This window comes from Schistocerca americana, chromosome 6 (assembly GCF_021461395.2).
Source record: "Schistocerca americana isolate TAMUIC-IGC-003095 chromosome 6, iqSchAmer2.1, whole genome shotgun sequence".
Classification (NCBI taxonomy): domain Eukaryota; kingdom Metazoa; phylum Arthropoda; class Insecta; order Orthoptera; family Acrididae; genus Schistocerca; species Schistocerca americana.
This window is the reverse complement of record NC_060124.1, coordinates 514,250,526-514,260,080: the sequence shown is the minus strand read 5'-3', so window position 1 is coordinate 514,260,080 and position 9,555 is coordinate 514,250,526. Positions and strand designations below refer to the sequence as shown.

The following is a 9,555-nucleotide window of genomic DNA, read 5'->3' as shown; positions in this document are numbered from 1 at the left end:
ATGGCCACTAAGGTCTTTGTCAAGAATAGACGTAGACACACACACACACACACACACACACACGCGCGCGCGCGCGCGCGCGCGCGCGCGACAGCAGTCTCACGCAACTGAAACCACCCCAGTGATCCACTATATGGTGAGTAGCAACTTTCCTTTTCATAATACTTTTAAATCTTTTGTAATGCTTCATCTGTGGTAACTTGTGATATCATTGGTCAAAACCAACATGTTGCATCCCATGCTTCAGTATTCCCCCGAACTCTGCAGGAAAGGGAAAAAATGCTGAGCCCATGGCTGGAACCATTAACTGAATCATGATAACATCATCATTTTCTTCAAGAAAATTCTGTGTTGAGAGGTCAGACTTTTCTGCAGTCTCAGTGTTGTTCTGTTAATTGGATCCAACGCATGAAGATGTCAAGTTTTGGTTGAAATATCTTAAGATAGGTAGTTAAAACGTGGCAGACACAATATCTCTTTATTTTCGATTAGGCGAATTAAAGACTACTTGGTGAGAAACGCTGACCATTGCTCACCTTTTATGTATGTACTAGTTTGCATTTCATCAATGAGTGTTTATGTTGTTTAAAGTTAAAATAAGACACAACTCCTGATTTTATCTCTAGTGAAGAGAGCAGTTAGGAAAAAAAAGATTCTTGCTTTAAAGAAAAAAAAGAAGAAATATGTATAAAAATATTCAAGAAAAAGTAAAATTTTTTTTGTGAAGAGGTTACCATTACTTAATAGGAGATAAGCTAATATTCAAAGTTTCAGGGCACACCGTTCAGTACTCATTGTTGAACGTGTGGCTCTGCAGCAGACAACCCATACACGTCCCAATTTAGATTCAGTACCATTGTCAGTTGTGATTGCAGTGGGCACAGCATCATTGAAATTAAACGTAGATCCATGGACCATGTTTCTTGTTACACGAGGTAGGTGGTCAGCTCTGGAGATTCCATCATGCAGGCAAATGACAGCTCGAATCATACACCACACCCTGGATGCCGGTCGGTTTGGGTAATATTAAGCTATGGGTGACTTACATTTGGGCTTCCATGTGCTCTGTGGTAGTAATTGAAGGCATTAAAACAGCTGCGGACTTTGTGAACATTATTATCATCTGTATCCCTTGATTTTTTGTGTCTTCCAGCAGGAAAATGTTCGTGTTACAATACCAGGATCATGCTACAGTGGTTTGAGGAGAATGATAGTGATGCCTTGGTCACTAAATTGGCCTGATCTGAACCTGATGGAACTCATCTGAGATGTTATCAGGTGCCAGCTCCAAGCCCATAAACCATCATCCTGTTGGTTAATTTACAGGAATTGCATGACTTGTGGTGCTACATACACTATGTGAACAAAAGTATATGGACACCCCCAAAAACATATGTTTTTCATATTAGGTGCATTGCGTTGCCACCTACGGCCAGTTACTCCGTATCAGCGACCTCAGTAGGCCGGCCACTGTGGCCGAGCGCTTCTAGGCACTTCAGTCCAGAACCACACTGCTGCTACGGTCACAGGTTTGAATCCTGCCTCTGGTATGGATGTGTGCGATGTCCTTAGGTTAGTTAGGTTTAAGTAGTTCTAAGTCTAGGGGACTGATGACCTCAGATGTTAAGTCCCATAGTGCTTAGAGCCAAGCGGCCTCAGTAGTCATTAGACACCGTGAGAGAGCAGAATGGGGCATTCCGCAGAACTCATGGTCTTCGAACACGGTCAAGTGATTGGGTGTCTCTTGTGTCATAAGTCTGTACGTGAGATTTCCACACTCCTAAACATCCCTAGGTCCACTGTTTCCAATGTAATAGTGAAGTGGAAACGTAAGGAACAAGTCCAGCACAAAAGCATACAGTTCGGCCTCGTCCGTTGATTGACAGAGAATGCCTTCAGTAGAAAAGGGTCATAATGTGTAACAGGCAGACATCTATCCAGACCATCACAAAAGAATTCGAAACTGCATCAGGATCCACTGCAAGTTGTATGACAGTTAGGCAGGAGGTGAGAAAACTTTGATTTCGTGCTCGAGCAGCTGCTCATATGCCACACATCATGCCAGGAAAATACCAAATGACGCCTCGCTTTGTGTAAGGAGCATAAACATTGCATGATTGAACAGTGAAAAAATATTGTGTGGAGTGACGAATCACAGTATACACAATGTGGCGATCTGATGGCAGGGTGTGGGTATGGCGAATGCCTGGTGAACATCTTCTGCCAGCATGTGTAGTGCCAACAGTAAACTTCGGATGTGCTGATGATAGGGTGTGGTCGAGTTTTTCATGGAGGGGGTTTGCACCCCTTGTTGTTTTGCATGACACTATCACAGCCCAGACCTACATTGATGTTTTAAGCACTTTCTTGCTTCCCACCATTGAAGAGCAATTTGGGGATGGCGATTGCATCTTTCAACATGATCGAGCACCTGTTCATAATGCATGGCCTATGGTGGAGTGGTTACACAAGAATAAAATCCCTGTAATGGACTTGCATGCACACAGTCCTGACCTAAATCCTAAAGAACACCTATGGGATGTTTTGGAACGCCGACTGTGCCAGGTCTCACCAATCGACATCGATACCTCTCCTCAGTGCAGCACTCCATGAAGAATGGGCTGCCATTCCCCAAGAAACCCTCCAGAACCTGACTAAACGTATGTCTGCGAGAGTGGAAGCTGTCATCAAGGCTAAGGGTGGACCAACACCATGTGGAGTTCCAGCATTACCGATGGAGGGCGCCACAAACTTTTAAGTCATTTTCAGCCAGGTGTCTGGATACTTTTGATGATATATTGTACTTCCAGAAATGTACCAAGGATGTACTGAATACATGCTACTCAGAGTTGCTACTGTATTGTTTTCTAAAGGTGGAACAACATGCTATTAATCATGACATCATAATGTTTTGACTCGTCAATGTATATGCAGATAATTAAACTGCAGATATTGTGACTTGCTATTAGAATAATGGAAAATCCAAAGAAACTTATTTGATACTGTAAATAGTTAATGAGAAGTATTGACTAGCATCATATGATCCCTCTCATATGATTTCAAAGGATAACAAAACATAGAACAATTGCATTACCAGTGACAGCAAGAAAGAATCACATAATATTAGACCAAAAATTTGTAGACATAGAAAAAGAACTTCCTCTGTTAAATGCTGCAGTAGCTAGACATATTTTAGAAATTAGCAATGACCAGTGTGAGGAATTTATTACAAGAACTCTCCACCTCTGCAGCTGAATGGTCAGAATGCCAGACCACACTTCCATGCTGGGGCCCGGGTTCGATTACTGGACAGATTGGATATTTTATCCACTCAGGGACTGAGTGTTGTGTTGGCCTCATCATCATTTCAGCATAATCAATGTGCAAGTCACCAAAGGTCTTGCACTAAAGGGTTGAACAACTCAAAATAGGGTCTCCCAGCCAATAATGCCATCTGAACATTTCATTTCATTGTAAGAACTAAAAGAAGCTCAAACTGTACAACTGAGGTCAATGAATCAACTGATGTCACAAACTTAACACAGCTGTTGATATGTTCAGTATCATTAAGCTCACTGTGCATAATGATTTCTGATTTTTTCGACCATTAGTGGGTTATGTTATGAGTGAGATTTTTCAAAAAGTGACTGAATTTCTGTTGAAATAAGCTCATCAGGCAATAAATGTGTTACATTATATACTGAAAGCAGAGAGGCTATGACAGAACAGCTGGATTTTTTGGTAAAGTTAAATTTGCAAGTAGTGGTCAGTCCTTAATACTATTACCAATTGCATGGTTTATTGAGAAACTTTTGTAGCTAGTACAATTTCTGTACATCTGAATGCTGCATTAAAAAATGCAGTTAATGTTATTATCCTCATTAAATCATGCACTAAATAAATGTCGTGTGACTAGGGCCTCCTGTCGGGTAGACCATTCGCTGGGTGCAAGTCTTTCGATTTGACCCCACTTTGGCGACTTGTGCGTCAATGGGGATGAAATGCTGATGATTAGGACAACACAACACCAAGTCCCTGAGTGGAGAAAATCTCTGACCCAGCCAGGATTCGAACCTGGGCCCTTAGGATTGACATTTTGTCGCGCTGATCACTCAGCCACCGGGGACGGACAGCCATGCGCTTAAGTCATCTCTTTGGAAATCTATGTGTAAATGGAATCTAATTACAACACACTTTTATTGCAGACAGAAATGTGATGGCTGTGAAGGGGACAAGTTATGAACTGGCCCTTATTGTTTAAAAATGAAGTACTACTAGTTTTTCTCAGTATGATTCTGAATATCTCAATTTCTTACTAATTTAGCTGTTCACAATATGCTATCTGTCAGACATACTTGAGAAATATAACACGCTAAATATATCTCTGCAGGGAGAAAGCACACATCTCTTTCATCAAAATATAATATTGAAGTTTTTATGAAGGATGTCAAAAATTTGGAAGCATAGCATGTAAAATAATTCAATGAAATGTTTTCATGTACAATTATCTTTTTGCTGACAGAAAGTTTCATTTTTGTTTTCTTAAGTAGGCCATAACTGATCATTTGGTATGTTGGAAAATAATTTTTAGAACTATGTGTTACCAGAACGAAATGATAGATTGGATTCAAAATTCTATTTCCATTGGAGTGGGTCGTGCAAAACACCTTTTGCTAAACTGTCAGCAAGAATTTATAGAACTGTTCTGACTCAAATCACAAACTTGTAATTGTTTAGAAAAAACTGGAACTCTTTTTGGCTTGATGATAGGGCAGAATTTCTAGTACTGTCAGATTTAGTAATGGCAGTTATTCTATCATTTACTACCAATGATTTGTGTGACTTTGTCATATTCAATAATGATGGCTGTTAAATCAAAATATCAAGTCTTCAGAACATCCAGGGTGCCATGACAGCAGAACTGACAGATGTTAAGCCATGCCTCATGCTATTGTGTCAAAATAAGAAGTGACATCAATTGAATTATGCCTAAATTTATCTTTTTCTAGCATTCAAAAAATATCCTGTTTCATATTAAAATTGTACATCATAAATTAATTAATAGTGGAGTTGTAGATATTAGTCTTATTTGCTTCCATTGTTGGGGTTTTAATCTGCTACATTAACTGTAGGTACAATACATTTATCTTGTTCAAGTACTTCCTCGTAAATGCTGTTCACATGCAAGACCTTACTGTTAACTACAAAAAATTAAGTACACCACTGTTACAATGTGTTCACAACATTACCACATGTACAACATTCAGCAAAATAGCATACAACTTAGCATAACTCATCTTGCTTTACCTGATGTGGAAGTCTCATGTCACAAAGTGTATCTTTATTTAAGATATGTGTCACTAACAGACTAGTGATAATTAGTCTGAAAATAGCCCTCCTTTGCGTACATCTATCTACATAAGTGGGTGGCATTAGTGGGCTACAATGTTGCAATATACTTTTAACAGTTGTTGTCCATTCTGTATCACATGCTTACACTTGTTTACATTACTCATGATGCATGACCTGTTTAGTTATAGAAACCTTCACTTAAAAAAATACTACACTGATTAAAACTATTACTATTTGAAATGTGTCATGTGGAACTACTGCATTGGCACATCAGTGATTATTCATTCATTCAGTCTTATCATGAACAAAAACCTTTATGGATTATACTTACAATAGTTTACAAGTAATGCTAATCTACTCAGTTAACATTTATGGAATTATTTGTATACTATTTTACAGAAGGCGACCCCTACAAAATTTTGGAGGGTGGTCTGTTTGGAGTATTTTAGTATCATTGATCTGTGGCCCCTGTTGGCTCATTATAGAGTAATAATGTAATTAGGGTTAATTGAGTTGCCCTAGTTTCTGTGAAAATACCTCCAAAACAGTGAAAAAGCCTGTAATATACAATCACTAACACATACAGTTCAACACAAAACACAGAGTAACGCAACCCTGAACAGGTGCAAAAGTACTGTGATGTGGTCATCATTGCTGTGAAAACAGCTTAGTGTAAATTGTGCTGCTCTTCCATTGCAGTCAGTGACCTCATACATGAGACACACATTAGCCAACTTTTCATCAGTAAATGTATCCCTACTGTGTGTATCACTGTTAATGTACAACTAACATAGCAGAAAAAAAACAGAAACAGGCACTGACAGTTGCAAGCTTGATGATGAAAAATAAAGATGGCACACTGTTGTCAACAGCAAGTACCAAGAGTGAAAGAAACAAGTTCACATCCAAACTAGACACACAGTGCATATAGTCAACATTTGCACTGTTGTGCACATATTTTCAGTCTAATACAGATCCCGAGACAAAATAGGATAAGAAATTAAACAAAATTCAGTTACTTTGTAATGGGCTGTGAGGGACCATGAGTACCTTTTAGCAAAATGCTAGGAAACAGCCTTGAACAACCTCTGAAATTTTGTGTGCAAATTTCTGGTTCACCCTATATACAAATGTTATGAGAAAAAACAGTTACTGTGAAAAGAGCTACTGCTTCTTCTCCTGTACTACTCATCTACTGTTTCCATCTAATACTTCAAAGTATTCACTCTACACAGACTATCAGCTGTCTACATTCTGGAAAGATCTGTTTGTTCAAATACCATTTATGAAGAATTTACACATCTGAGTCCAAATATTATGGTAAGTTATACGAGTGGCTTTTCAAGTTTTCTTTTACTTAGTTTTTGATAAATTTTTAAATTTCCCTGTCTTTTGTCAACGTGTTATAGACTTTTGCTCCAGAGTATAAAGTCATGCACTTAAGTAATCTCTTTGGAAATCTATGTGTAAATGGAATCTAATTACAGCACACTTTTATTGCAGGCAGAGATGTGTTGGCTGTCAAGGGGACAAGTTATAAACTGGCACTTATTGTTAAAAAATGAAGTATTACTAGTTTTTCTCAAAATGATTCTGAATATCTCAATTTCTTACAAATTTAACTGTTCTAAATATACCATCTGTCAGACATATTTGAGAAATATAACATGCTAAATATATCTCTCCTGGGAGACAGCACACATCTCTTTACATCAAAGAGTTGCAGAATTCATTCTAAATTCACTCTTGTTATTAAACAAAAATACAATTAAGGAGTATATGTATCACCTTTTAAGTGTAAAGATCTGCTGTTCTTCAAAGAGGCTTCTGCAAGATGTGTGGCTGTCAGCTTTACACAGGAGTCTTATTATACACTTCTGTGGAATACATACTGCTTTTAACTTAGCTACACACCCCAGGAGATTATGCTGTAAGACAATATTGAGTGAAAATATGCAAGCAGTCCTGCCTCCAGGTCAGCATAATGAGATTTCTAAGTGCAAAACTTGCTTAACTTGTGCATAAGCTGTTGCCATCTAAGTTTATTATCCATCTGGATATCCAAGAACTTTGCACATGGAGCCTCTTCTTCTGATATCTGTATCAAATGATGGAAAGTCCATGGTAGAATAATGATTAGCAGATTCCTACTCACCATACTGAGGAGATGAGTTGCACGTGCATGCGAGTCCACACACACACACACACACACACACACACACACACACACACACACACTTATGACCACTGTCTTTAGCTGTTGTGCCAGACTCTCCTGACCTGGCCACTTTCACATACTGCGATTCTGTTAGTAAAGAAATAGTAGAAGTTTGTGTGTGAGAACAACTTCACCTAGATCATCAGTTGTTATCTTAGTGATTCATAGAAGTGAGCTCTCAATGTTCTGAAGCTGCAGAGATGTGCTGAATTATGTTCCTACAAGAAGGTGATGTCAACAGTGCAGACAAGGACACAGTTTATGGCAGCATGATATAATTATGACATAGGCTGTCCAATCTCAAGTCATCTTGGCTAAAAGTCATCACTACAAGAGAATCTGTGTGTTTGTTGAAGACAGTGGAGAATTCTGTCCAAAACTCAAGATTTTACCCGGTTTATAGTAGCTAGTAAACTGGGAATGTTTTATACAAGGATGTCATCAGAAAATTTAATCTCATAATGAGTAGAGACATTTTTTCATAGGAGACAGATTGTTGACAGACATCCTGTTACCATCAGTCTTTGCTGCACTGCCTTGTCATATGATGGAACTGAGTGATTTTTAATGACAAAGTAGTAGATATGGCAATTTGGATGTGTGATTTCACCTAGTGAGGTGGCATAAGCATAAGACACACATGAGAAGAATAATGGTTCATACCTCTTCTGGTTATCCAAATTTAGGTTTTCTGTGGTTTCTCTAAATTGCTTATTGCTAGTGCCAGTGAAAGTTCCTACAAAATGGATACAACTGATTTCTTTCTCTAATCAGAACTATTGCTCTATTTCTAATGATCTCATCATCAATGAGACTTGCAACCCTGATATTTCTTCCATCATCTGTCCTTAGTGTGATTTCAAGGAACTGCTCTACATAGTGGCAATGTGGATGACTCTCAACTAGATTCTGAAAAGGCTTGTGTAGCTACGTTGGCAGCTTATATTGTGTAAAAGCAGTCTGGTGCTAGGAACAACCGCACAGTTGACCGAATTTGGTGGCTTTTGAAGTAAGTTGTCTGTATACATGCCTTCACATTGACAATGATTCAAGATACATTCTTGCACTGTCACTTCATTTCTCACTTCTTGCAGCTTTCCAGTAACTTAACTTTTGTACATAAAATTGGACAGTACATTTGTCATTGCTACAGAACCATTTCAGCAAATGCATTAACCTCTCTGAAACATGCTGTAGGAATTTCTTCCATAAATCTCATACTTTTAAGTGCCAAAAATATTGCAAACATCAGTGGGCAGTAACAGTACTAGTTTTTCAGAGGTATTGTGTGCTTTGTATATGGGGGAAAACAGTGAATATATGATCAAACATTGTGGGAAGCAAAAGAAAGCAGCACATTTTTAGAGTAGTTTACACTGCAAGAAACTTTACCAAAAGCTGTTTAAAAGTGACTCATTCATAGAATGGTCAACTTGTGACTTTGGCATAATGGTAAAATCACTACTACACTATGAAGTACAAGAGGTCATAAAAATTTAAAATCACAAAAACAATATTAACAGAAGAAGAGGAGGATTGAAATTGGACATGTAGGCCATAGTGCTACATGAAGCAAACAGTACCAACTCTTGAATAAATGATGAATAACTGACAACCTCAGCTGCCGACAGGTGTTGTTGTTATACCTAGATGTGAACAGCTGAAAATGTGTGCCCCGACCGGGACTCGAACCCGGGATCTCCTGCTTGTATGGCAGACGCTCTATCCATCTGAGCCACCGAGGACACAGATGAATAGCGCGACTGCAGAGACTTATCCCCCGCACGCTTCCCCTGAGACTCACATTCCCAACTGTCCACAATTCTACATATGTATTGTACCTTATAGACATTTGCCCACCCACTCATTACTCGCGCACGTTTTGGCGATTCCCATAAGAGTTTCGGCAACCTGTGCGCATTCGCACAGACGAAGGTCAATGGCTGGGTAGCCTTTAACTATATATATATATGAAAACAGTAACT

The 9,555-nt window shown here is 38.7% G+C and overlaps 1 non-coding gene across 1 annotated transcript; it reads right to left on the bottom strand.

Annotated features, from left to right (window-relative positions):
- Positions 1-9,241: 9,241 nt before the first annotated feature.
- On the bottom strand, positions 9,242-9,315 carry Trnav-uac. Its single transcript has one exon. It is a non-coding gene; the product is annotated as a tRNA-Val (tRNA).
- Between the last annotated feature and the right edge of the window lie 240 nt (positions 9,316-9,555).